The following is a 12,053-nucleotide window of genomic DNA, read 5'->3' on the forward strand; positions in this document are numbered from 1 at the left end:
ATGTCTTCTAAAAGTCAGATAGTTGTTTATATGGATCATGTCTATAGTCTATGGTAGTCTCAGAACACAGACAACCTTTACTTTGGACATGCTACAATTTTAGAGATACTGGTTTGGAACGTAAGGTAACTTAAGTAAGTTCACAGTAATTGAACTTTAGGGTAGAATTGTGTTGACAAAGGAGTTAATAGGGTGGTGTTATTGTTCTATACAATACATAGCCCATTGAATTATGAGAAATTCCAGGGAGAATACTGCATGAAGGATTCTGTTCTGCACTGTATGTAGATTCCAAAGTAAACTGGTGATGCCAGAACAAGATTTTACATGGGAGTGGCAGATTGCCAGGTATATCAAGACTGCCACTCAGTTTACCTTGTGGACAGACTAGGAGTCTAGGGAAGGTGTTGTAAGGGGACAATATAAAAACAAATTTAAAGAAATTACACATTTTGTCATTGACATGTACAACTGTAACCATCTGTTATGCGTTTGTGGAAGGGGACTCACCATAATCTGTAGAGTCAGCGAAGAGCTAAAATTTGAGCAAACTAATAAATTCATGAAGTAAGCAAAGTTGGGTCAATTAAAACTAAGCCAAACACTGTTGTTTTCCATTTAGGACCACAAGCCCAGGCAACTTCACAGGACTAGCCCCAGGAATAAGCCAAGGTGTTGACATCTAAGAGGGGCCTGGGCAGACCAAGGGTATCAAAGTGATGGTGTGTGTGAGAGAGCTGGCAGGAAAAGAGTGTCTTTAGCAAGGTGTTATGGGAAGGAGGAGGGAGAACCAAGACAGAAATTCATCTTGGGCAGGCTGGCTGAAGTCAGGATGGGAGAGATGTCTTGGACTCCAACGCTGCACTGGCGTGGGGAACAAGCTCCTCTTTGAAATGACCAGGCTGTAAGATCTGGACTTCCTCCATCTAGATTAATCAGGAATCCAACAGTGCTATGGTATCCGCACAGGCTCCCTGTTGTGAAAAACTCCAATGTGACCATTTTTTTATTTTTACCTATTAAATGGTTTAGCTCCTTCCAGCTGTAATAAAAAATACTATTAATTGTAACAATGTACAGTGGTACCTCAGGTTAAGTGCTTAATTTGTTCCAGAGGTCTGTACTTAACCTGAAACTGTTCTTAACCTGAAGCACCACTTTAGCTAATGGGGCCTCCTGCTGCTACTGTGCCGCCGGAGCACAATTTCTGTTCTTGTCCTGAAGCAAAGTTCTTAACCTGAAGCAATATTTCTGGGTTAACAGAGTCTGTAACCTGAAGCGTAAGTAACCTGAAGCGTATGTAACCCGAGGTACCACTGTACAGTGGTACCTCAGGTTTCAAACACCTTGGGTTACAAACACCTCAGGTTACAGATTCCGCTAACCCAGAAGTAGTACCTCGGGTTGAGAACTTTACCTCAGGATAAGAACAGAAATCATGCGCCGGCGGCTGTGGGAGGCCCCATTAGCTAAAGTGGTACCTCAGGTTAAGAACGGTTTCAGGTTAAGAATGGACCTCCGGAACGAATTAAGTTCGTAACCAGAGGTACCACTGTATGTGGAACTAAGTAAGAGGGCTAGGGCAGCACACAGGGAAATAAATTTAGTGACACTGATGGGAAGGCACAAATACTAAGAAGTGACTTGGCACAAACAGGTCAGAGACAGAGCAGGAGGGACAGAGAGAGTTAGGAGTTGAACCAGATTTTATTGGCATTGGCTTGGCCAAAGTGAAGACAGAACAGCATTCTGGAGCAGATGGGCTATTGGCCTGATCCAACAGACTCTTTTTAGTTCTTATACACAACACCATGCTCAAATGCACTCAGGCAGTAATAGAGTGTGAGGCTACACATCTTGTGGCTGCAGGAACAGGGCACTTGGCAGAGTTGGTGGTGGATGACTGCGTATATTCAGCAGTCTTGGTCCAAAGAGGCTGAGGCTGTAAAAGGGGGCGCTAATGGCCCACATTATATCATCTAGCAGAAAGTACATGTGTCAATATATAAACAAGCAATGTGGGATTTGGAAGCCCAGTGTCATGCACAGTGAGTGAAATAATTTAATTACTAATTACAGTTCATCAAAGGCTTATCATTTTTGCTGCATGCCTCTCTACCAACACTTAACTTGTCCTTTGATTGTAGTCTCTGAGGCAAACCCTCCCCCCCAAACCCTTAGCCAGATTATTACTCACTTCTCGAGCTCCTAATTAAAGTATATTAATAAAGACAGATGCCTAATATGCACCCTTTGAGAGGAACATATTGAAATGAAATGAGCAAAAGTTCAGGCTAGCGTGACTCACAAAAAGGGGGAGCACTGCATATGGCTTGTCCATGTTTCGAGTCTGTAAATAAACACGATGACATCAGATAGCTAATGTGGTGCATCTTGTTCTGCGAACATTTTTTATTGCACATCTAGATTAAACCTCCAGTCTCTGTGCTAAAATTGTGAATCCTAAAATCTGTGAAATATTACTAAAATAGAGAGCAGCAGTACACAATTCTTCCCTCCCATCTCAGCCAACTTTTTAAATTTATCTTAAAGTAGCTACACTGCTTGTTAACACTGTGTTGACGCTCGACAGTCAAAGCTGTTGTGAACTTTCCATGATATACAAGCAGCTCAGCCAATGTACAGAGTGACACTGTCACACAAGGGACCCTCATAGGGCATTACGGCCATAAAGGAGCAACATGAGTAGAATGGGGCCATCAAATTGCACCTTTAGCTCTGCATCTGTTGTTGTTGTTCTGTTCCATTTTGAAGTGTGCAGTGAGCCTGCAGCTCTCATATGGGGTGCTGGGAGTAGTTAGAAGTATAGGATAGCAAGCCTCATATAAGCAACATGCTTAAGTCTAATTAATGCATAAAGGGGTTAAGACCTTACGAGTAAGCTGTCCTGCCAGGTTCAGCTCCTTTAGGGAGGAACTAGGTAATCAAGCCTTTGTTCCTTCAGTCTACCTGAGAAGCTCAGTGTATAAAGAGGTATGAGCTGGTTGCTCCAGTTTAGACCATATGGCTCTCACAAGCCACTCTTGACTTCCTATACCTGTGAAACTTTTTCTGAATGCTATATGAAAAAAACACACGAACCACACCTTTGAAGAGTTGGGGTACTCTCTGTTGGGGTTCTTTCACCAAAGAGTACTTGCCCCAAACTTGGATACTGGCATCCAGGAATTCTCTTTATACATATTTTTTTCCTGAACCAAAAAGAAGACCTCTATTCTCCTCACAGGACTACAATTCCCAGAGTTTATTGAGAAGATGAATTGGCTTTTAAACCCCTCTAGGAGTTGTAGCTCTGTGAGGACAATAGGGATCTCCTAAAAATGCTCAGCACCAGTGCTTTTTTCTGGAGGTACTCAGAAATGGTCAGATCAGGGTGTGAAGGGCCAAAATAATCATATTCAGTGGTAACACTGTTTTAGTAACGCCTTTGACTTGAACCCTTGAGTACCTCCAGAAAAAAGCACTGGTGCTGACTGAGCACTTTGATGTGCTTTTGAACAGCTAGGTTGGCAGGAACAGGGACAGAGTAACGGGAGCTCACCCCGTCACGGGGATTCGAACTGCCAACCTTCTGATTGGCAAGTCCTAGGCTCTGTGGTTTAACCCACAGCGCCACCCGTGTCCCCACTGAGCATTGTTAGGAGACTCCTATTGTCCTCACAGAGCTACAACTACTAGAGGGGTTTAAAAGCCAAGAGATGGGGGTGCAAGTCAAAAGCATTACTAAAACAGTGTTACCACTGAATATGATGATTTTGGCCCTTCAAACCCTGATCTGATCATTCTGGTGGAGATTCCAAAATCTGTGGTGCATTTGAAGAATCCACTTACAGCAAATGATCTTTCTTTTTGTATTCTGGTAATTTTCTAACCATTTAGTATCACATCATATATCTTCACAGGTGTTTTATCTGGACACCAGTGCGTAAGGACAACTAAGCATTTATATATCTTTAAAACTACAAAACTTGTGATGCTGATCAGCTCTGAGCAAAACTAAACATGAATAAAAAGTTTTTTATTTAACGTGAACAATTGGTAATACTGAATTAACAGAGTCATAGATTCACAACTTAGAACTCAACAAAATTCAAATTAGAATGCAGATTTTCAATAGGAACCTGCTGTGCAAAATTGTGAAACTGCAAAGTGCAATTTACTCCAGGGCCTTTCTTTCCTTGGGTGGCTTGTTCTTCAATCCTGCTTTTGTGCTCCCCCTGAAATCCTTTACACTACAAAGGCAAAGACACCCCAAGTGCACAAATGTTCTAATTCAATAGTTGAACAGTCACAGGATGGGCATGAGTGGTGGAGTGAACGTGTGCCATGGATTATTTGAACACATCTGACTATACTGCTGAAGATTTGTCCGGAGTCTGACTGTGAATTATGCGAATACTTTCCTTTACTTTCTCATTTTCAGAACAAGTTATTTTCAATCACAAACATTTGAGGTTATTACTGCACAGCTCAAAGAAACCTTTGGTACTCATTACGATTTCATTACGCTAAAGAGATGAAATTGCCTTCTGTCAAAAGAATTTACCATTTAGTTTAGCTCTTGGCTGCAGGAAACTAATTGTCAGTGAATCACAGAAGACAATGCCTGCTCTTACTCATTCATAAGGTCCATTTATTCTAGCAGACTTAACTTATTCATAATAGAGGACAAGGCTGCACCGAGTATCATTTTGTTTTGTTAACGATGCTCATTTGATGACAGCCTTATCAGTAATATTTCATTAGTAGATGCTGAACCCCTGATCACTTTGTTCACCAGCTCCACTCTCCTGGCAGCCAGCCAGCCTCACCAATGACCATCCCTCCCCCTTTTACACCTCACCAACCCCTGCCATAAAACTCAGCCAAACCACCCCTCCACTTAGAACTCGCCAGACGCCCCCCCCAGCTGACCTGGGCTGCCCGCTTGCCTGCGCTGTCCATTCTGTCTGCTGCTCATTTGGAACAACTGTGTGTTCTTGAAATGTACAATATTTTGGGAATCCTCAACTTTCGGGGGGGGGGGGCAGAATGCCTTACTAATTCACTTAAAGCTGTCCTGTTAAAGATGGAGCTGACAGGTACCTATTTAAGCTGAAAACCTCAGGGGAAAAACATATGACTTGAGCACAAAAGGCTGTGAGAAAACTGAATGGAAAATAATCTAGAAATCACTGTCCACCTATTGTGGTTTGGGTAAAGTGCTTAGATATGAAGCTGTAGCATGCAAATGATAAAAAATCTAATGTGTACCATTTACCATGCTTTTTTATAGATTTCAAGAGAATAATTACTAGCTTGTAAATACCAATTACAAGGGAGACTGGCTGCACTGAGGAGAAATTGATTTTGTTTTTGTATTTTTTTTAAAAAAATAGTTTATCACCAGTAGTCTATTTCAGATAAAAGTTTTAGAACAAAGAACCATGCAATGTGAAATACACTAATACTGTTCTATGATTAACTCATGTGCGAGTACATAATTAGTGGAGCTGCTCAGCGAAATAGGAGTTTCGGGACCTACCAATATAACTGTGAAGTTGAAGAGCTGCACATAAACACCCTTGCAACCTTCTGCACAGCCCACCGTTACTCTACGAAGAAGAAATTATTCCCATTTATGCCTTTCCTCATTTCACTTCTCCTAATTTTCATGGTGCGATGAGGCAGTCATTTCATTTTATATGGGAGCTGGTCTTTTATAGGCCTGTTTTTCGCAGGCAACAGGTGAGGTGGGTAAATGTCTTCTGTACTGAATCCCTTCAGACTGCAGATGAAGTGATCACATGATCCAATGCATCTCTGCCCCCCTCCTCTCCCAAATCCAAACAAAAATCCTTATACAGAGAAAACTAGCAAGCTAAATTAGACTCTTTGCCTCTGGCGTCTACAGGTCCTTCTCAATATGAGTATAAGCTGCTTCTCTTCTCATGGAAACAGAGCTCAACAGAACCTTTATTCTCCTCTCATTCCACCTGGCATTTGAATACAGGCATGGAAACATGTGCCTGATGGGAGGACATTGTATAATGGCCAGTGTGATGTAGTGGTTAAGAGCAGTAGACTCGTAATCTGGTGAACTGGGTTCGCGTCTCCGCTCCTCCATATGCAGCTGCTGGGTGACCTTGGGCTAGTCACACTTCTCTGAAGTCTCTCAACCTCACTCGCCTCACAGAGTGTTTGTTGTGGGGGAGGAAGGGAAAGGAGATTGTTAGCCGCTTTGAGACTCCTTAGGGTAGTGATAAAGCGGGATATCAAATCCAAACTCCTCCTCTTCTCATTGTACAGCCTCTGTATATGTCTTCATTAGCACCGAGCTGAGATACCCGCCCACATTTTGCTGCCCACATTTCAAGCAGTGAAATGAGGCATTTTGTGGATTATATGAGGGATTGGGGCCCTTCAAGTTTACCCCAATTTGAGCCAAAAGAGTAGGCATTAGGCATTGCAAAGAATTTTGTGTTAATTTTGTGTAAAGCACTACACTTCCTCCAAACAAACATATGCCGAATCCCTTGCAATATCTAAAATTTGTGTGGAGCTTAGTAACTAATCCTTGTATAAATCCTACATTTGTAAATAAATCTTATTCACTTCCTATTTCCCTCATGTGAAGTTGGTTCGTTTGGAATGTGCAGGCTGTACGCTGGCAAATTTTAAAGACTGACATGTGCTCTGTGTAGTTACAACTGTTTGGCATTTCAGGCAGTTGCGTTCTTTTGTTCCTTTGAACAGATTATTTGCTAGGTTGTGGCTGCCAGGATGGATATCTGCCATCTCTGGGAATACTTTGTGTATATGGTGGTAAGGTTGAGTTTATAAAATGGTTTGTAGTAAGTACTCTTTCGCATGTGAAGCCTTTGGTGTTGCCTTAATCATGGCTTCCTTTGAGAAATATATATTCAAAAGCCAGACTTCTTTCAAAAGATCATGAAATAAAATCTTGCAGCACTTCTTTTCAAGTCAGAGCCAAAACAAAGGTTGTAACTTCTAATGCCTGTGCCTTTGCAATTTCCTGAATATTATGAGGATTAAGTTTGTAGCCTGTAAGATTTACTGTGAAATCTCAGAGTAATTCTTTTTCATTGGGTCAGGCATGAGCGTATTCTTGACAGGTATTTGGAGGGATTTTGTGCACAAACTGTGGAGTCCTAATTATTATGATTTGGTAGAATTTTTATTTTAAAAAATTTCTGCTCAAAGCTTAGTCAAGAACGTGCTCTTTCCCCTAAATATATAAAAGCGTGTGCCTCGTGACCAAGTGCAAACAAATAGAATGTTGTGTTCAAATGATGCAGGTGCTACTTCAAGTCTTCTCAGCCATGAAACTCAGTGGTTAGCCTGGTCAAGTCATGGTGCATCTACCTGACTTACTTTGCAAGATTATTATTTTTAAAATGTTTATGTTTATTTTTTGCATATTGGTGTATATTGAACCCTGAACCATTTGTGATTTCCCCCACCTCCAACAGTTCTAATCACAGACTGTGACCGCAGCACAGAAAATATTCCCTCTTTCAAACACAGTGCCCCTGTAGTCATCGCCACTTGTTCCCTTCAGGTATGTCTAATATGTGTTTGTGTGTGTGTGTGTGTGTGTATAGGAATCCCAAAAAGTCATCTAACCCAACCCCCTGCAATGCAGAAACTACAAAATGTCAAAAAATAACCATCCTCTGCAACCCCATTTTAAAATTTCAACTATTAATAAAAACATTGTATTTAGATTTAATGAATCTTTGTGAACCCTATGAGACCAGGGTTCAAATCTTCACTCAGGCATGAAGCACACACGGTCACCTTGGGCCAATCAACACCTTTCAGACTAACCTACATCACAGAGAAAACAGGCAACCCAACTCTGGTAGGCCAGAAACAAGGAACTGTTCTTCCTTCATCTCTTTTTCATAGGAAGAGGCAAAGATCACGAAGGCAGCCTTCCACAAATTTCCAGATTTTCTCAAGTGCCCTGAACATCATGAGGATGAAAAGCAAGCCATCAGAGACCTCACTGCAGTGGTCCTGCAGATAGAAGGTGAGGGTGGGGATGTGGCAGAGGTGAGTTCCCACGTGGGCTGCTCAAAAGGTGTTGCGGCTCCCTAAGGCAAACTGCCCACTGAGAGGGCCCCATGAGTTTAGAGACCATTCCAAGGTCATTCCTTGCATGGCACATCTCCTGGGTTCACTGGAGCAAGGAGCCAGCAATTTTAAAAATGTCAGTTGCTAGCTGAGGAGCCCCTTCTTGTTATAAGGGCATCTCATTCTCTTTCTGTCCTCTTCTTTTGAGGGCAGCCAAAGACCTCTTGAAGCATCTGGTGGGGGTCCTCCAATGGCAGCCTGGAGGCTGTCCTCTGGCAGGGGTGGCCTACAAGATCACCAAGTGCCTGGTAAAAGCCCTTCCTTCTCCAGCCACCAATTCCCTCTGGTGCAGAGGCAAGAGGATGGTGCATCATGTTCAGACTATACAACATTTGACTTAGATTTGGCACCACAGCTCAGAGATGGAGTTGGAGGCCCTGCTTTATGAAAGTCTTTCCTACCTCTGCAGCAAGCAGGCATCAGTGAGGAAGACTGCTGCCATGCTCATCGGTAACAGAACTTTTGGGTCACTCTTAGCAGCAAACAGGCAGAATCTCCCTTTGTGGTTTCAAGCTTTGTTCTGGTATAGTCTGCTCACCTTCCCCGGTGGGTGATGTTGCAGCTGGGCATCCGGAACTGCACAGTTATCTGGCTGGGGGGTGGAGGATTGCTGACCCCGTCATGCTACTCCCGACTGCATCATGCCACCCCATTGCCCATTGCTTGTCTCTGTAGACATTAGTGATCTCAGTGGTTTGCAATCTTTTCTATATACACAGCTGTCTTTTATCCTTCGCTATGCCTGCCAGGATGAAGCAAGCTCCTGGTGCTTCTCCCCCATTTAGTAGGTGTGGGACTGCTAGAGTGTCTCAGGCTCCTTCAGTTGCCACTCAAGGTCTCTCTGGTGAAGGTGTAGCCTCCTTGGATCTGCAAACTCCTTTGCCTCCAATGTTCAATGTTAGCAGGGAGGCATCAGGTTTTGTGCTTCCTATGCACAGCATTGCAGAGGGATCCTCCTTTCCCAGTCCGACCTTACAGTTTACTGAAGCATTTGACGGAATCATTAAGCAGTTTAGGTCGCAGGCGCTGAACCAGACTCGCACATTTCCTTCGACTCAAGGTTTTATACCAGGTACCCCCATTTCCAACCTATTGCAAGCCCACCCACAGTCTGTTCATGCTCCCCCAGTTTCCCGTATGCAGGCGGGGGTGAGTGGCCCATCGTATACCTTGCCAACCTTGCATAACTCTTGTCCACCTTTCGTCAACATGCCATTAGAGCAGCCTTTCTCAACCTGTGGGTCCCCAGATGTTGTTTGAACTACAACTCCCATCACCCTAGTTAGCAATGCCAGAGCTCAGGAATGATGGGAGTTGTAGTCCAACAACATCTGGGGACCCACAGGTTGAGATCCACTGCATTAGAGCTTCCCAGTACATCTGCAGCTCTATTTACTGATTCACAGTTTTGCCCACCTCCAATTCAGACTACAGCGGCAATAGACATTCCTTCCGATATCCCTGCTTTTTCGCCGGTTCTTCCATTTCACCCACACATGATTCCTCCTTCTCCTCAGGGATCGGCATCGGTGCATTCTGAGCTTCCCAGCCCTTCTTGCCCCAAGCCCTCCAGCTTGAATAATTTCCTCCTGCCACCCCCTACCCCTTTGCTTTGCCGGTCTGTAGCAACTTCTTCAAGCCTTTTGTAGGGAACACAGACAGTTACGCACCTCACCCCCATAGTGCCACTGGCAATGGTTACCATGGGAGCGAGGGGGGAAAGGGTGGAGAAGAGGGCAGAGTGCCTGGCTCCGACACTTCCAGTGCAGAGGATGAGGGGCAGCCACAGTGCCAAGTCTAAGTCTCCAGTGAAGAAGCATCAGGAGAAATGTGTACATAAAGGGAAGAAGAAGAGTTGTACCAGTGACACGGATGACGAGTCATGTACGTCTATGAAATATACTCGGAGTCAAGAGTGGATTTCATGCTCTTTATTCATCTCATAGTGGTGAGGAGGAATGGAAGTTTCCCCAGAATGTCTGCTTTATATACATTATTTACACAATGGGCCCCACGTGATTGGCTAATTCCGGGATTCACCTGTAGGCCAATCAGGTTGCGAATTCATTTCCACCTGGAGCTGGATTGGGTGGCTCCTGTGGACCAATCAGACTGCTGCATTCTGGACCCTATTGTTCTAGGACCAACCAGACTGCTGCCTTTTGGATCCTATTCAACTCAGTACATAGCAGTCTAGCTTGGATTATGACAGCGATGCCTCGCTGGAGTGTCATAGGGGGAGGGGGAAGATTTGATGGGTCTTCTGGATTGGTGTTGGGAATGGAGAGCTAATTCCCACCGGAAGAAGTTTGGTGGTTCGCTAGAGTGGAAGGGTGGGCATTAGTGAAAGACACAAAGAAGTCCACTCGTGCTGCTACCGCTGACTTCCCAGGTTCTGAACTTGCCCTCAAGTTGAGGGCTAAAATCCTCAATGGGGATTATGTAGATATGTTCAAACTGGTTCCATCAGAGGATGTCTTGGCCTCTTGATCTGCTCCACTCTGCACTTAAGGGAGCACAACCCATCACTTTCTAAGGAAACATCTTTCTGGGCACTCTTGCAGCTGAGATGCTGGGTCAGTTTGCACCCCCTGTCATGGCTGATCAGGCATAGCTCTCCTCTCCTTTTGTGGGAATGCCGCACTCTTCATCAGCTGCATGTTGGAGGCCTCCATTTTGTCTTTCAGCCTGTTTTTAAGCTGCTTGTTTTGCTGCTCAAGACTGGTCCATGGCATCCATCTTGCCTTCAAGACTGCCTTTAAGCTGCTCAATTTCCTCCCAAAAGATCAACTGCATCTGCCCTAGAACAGAGTATTGCTGTTTCTCCCCTATTTAGTTTAAATCATGTCTTCCTGACAGTGAATGGGTGTTAAAAGTTTTAAAATTATGCCAGTTAGGAAAAGATTGTCTAAGATGTTTGGGAAACTGCCTCTAAAAATGCACCTTAATCTGCTTTCCTAATAAGTATGAGAAAAAAGATTAACATATCTTTTGGGTTCTACAGCCAGGAACCTCAGACTATTTTCTAGTAATTGGGAGCAAGGGAGGTAAGAGTGACATTTTATTTAATTCACACATAATGCAGGAGTTTGGCAGAAATTTACAGTGAAGGAGACAGTACCCAATTGATTTAGGTGTTCCAACTCGGCTTCAAGTTTCCCTCTCTTTGCTGCTCCAGGACAAAACAGAACTTCCTTTTTAGGTGCAGGCTACCATAGCAAAAGCTGGAGTTTTAGGGGTGCTTCATAACAAAATCATCAGCAGCAACACAGTCCTGGTAAGTGGGTTCTGAGATTATGTTCTGCAGATGAATGGGATCCTCCTAAATTGAGGGTCCTGGTTGCACTCGAGCCCCTTAAGCCACCCCCACGGGGTGAGTTGTTACTAGGCGTGGCCCAAGCCATGTCAGTTGGGCCCTGGGATTGTGCCTGGCTGTTTGGGCCAATTGGGGCAGGTGGCGTGATCCCGGGGTCCTATAAATGCGGCAGCACGGCGTGGGTGGGGCACTTGCTTTGCGCTGCTGAACACCCCCCCTCCCCCCTAATTTGGTGCTGCTGCTTTGGCCTTGCTTTGGATTGGGTCGCCTGCTTTGGATTTTTTCCATTTGGCAGATTGGCTTTGGCCACTTGGTTTTCGCCTACCCCTTTAGCAATCGTCACAACTTTGTAAGGTTTGGCGGTTAGGCATTGGTTTATAGAAATGTGTGGCCATCACCTGCCCCTCCAGAATCAGGGTTTTCCGGTAAAGGAATCTGGGGGTCCTGGATCTCGTCCGAAGTCCACTTGAGGGGCTAGGGCCATGCCAGGACCACAGGAACCCCGGGGTGAGCTTCAATCGATCTTCACCGATGTTGCTCCCTTGTTTGGTGTTTACCCTTTCAGACTGCCAGCCAG

General features: G+C 44.3%; 1 long non-coding RNA gene across 1 annotated transcript; it reads left to right on the forward strand.

The window, feature by feature from the left end:
* The first annotated feature begins 295 nt into the window (after positions 1 to 295).
* LOC310744012 lies at positions 296 to 8,643 on the forward strand. Its single transcript, XR_014539340.1, has 3 exons — positions 296 to 404; positions 7,937 to 8,056; positions 8,314 to 8,643. It is a non-coding gene; the product is annotated as an uncharacterized lncRNA (long non-coding RNA).
* Positions 8,644 to 12,053: the final 3,410 nt, after the last annotated feature.

The sequence above is a fragment of the Podarcis filfolensis genome (genome assembly GCF_964270895.1).
Source record: "Podarcis filfolensis genome assembly, chromosome: 10".
Taxonomy (NCBI): Eukaryota; Metazoa; Chordata; class Lepidosauria; order Squamata; family Lacertidae; genus Podarcis; species Podarcis filfolensis.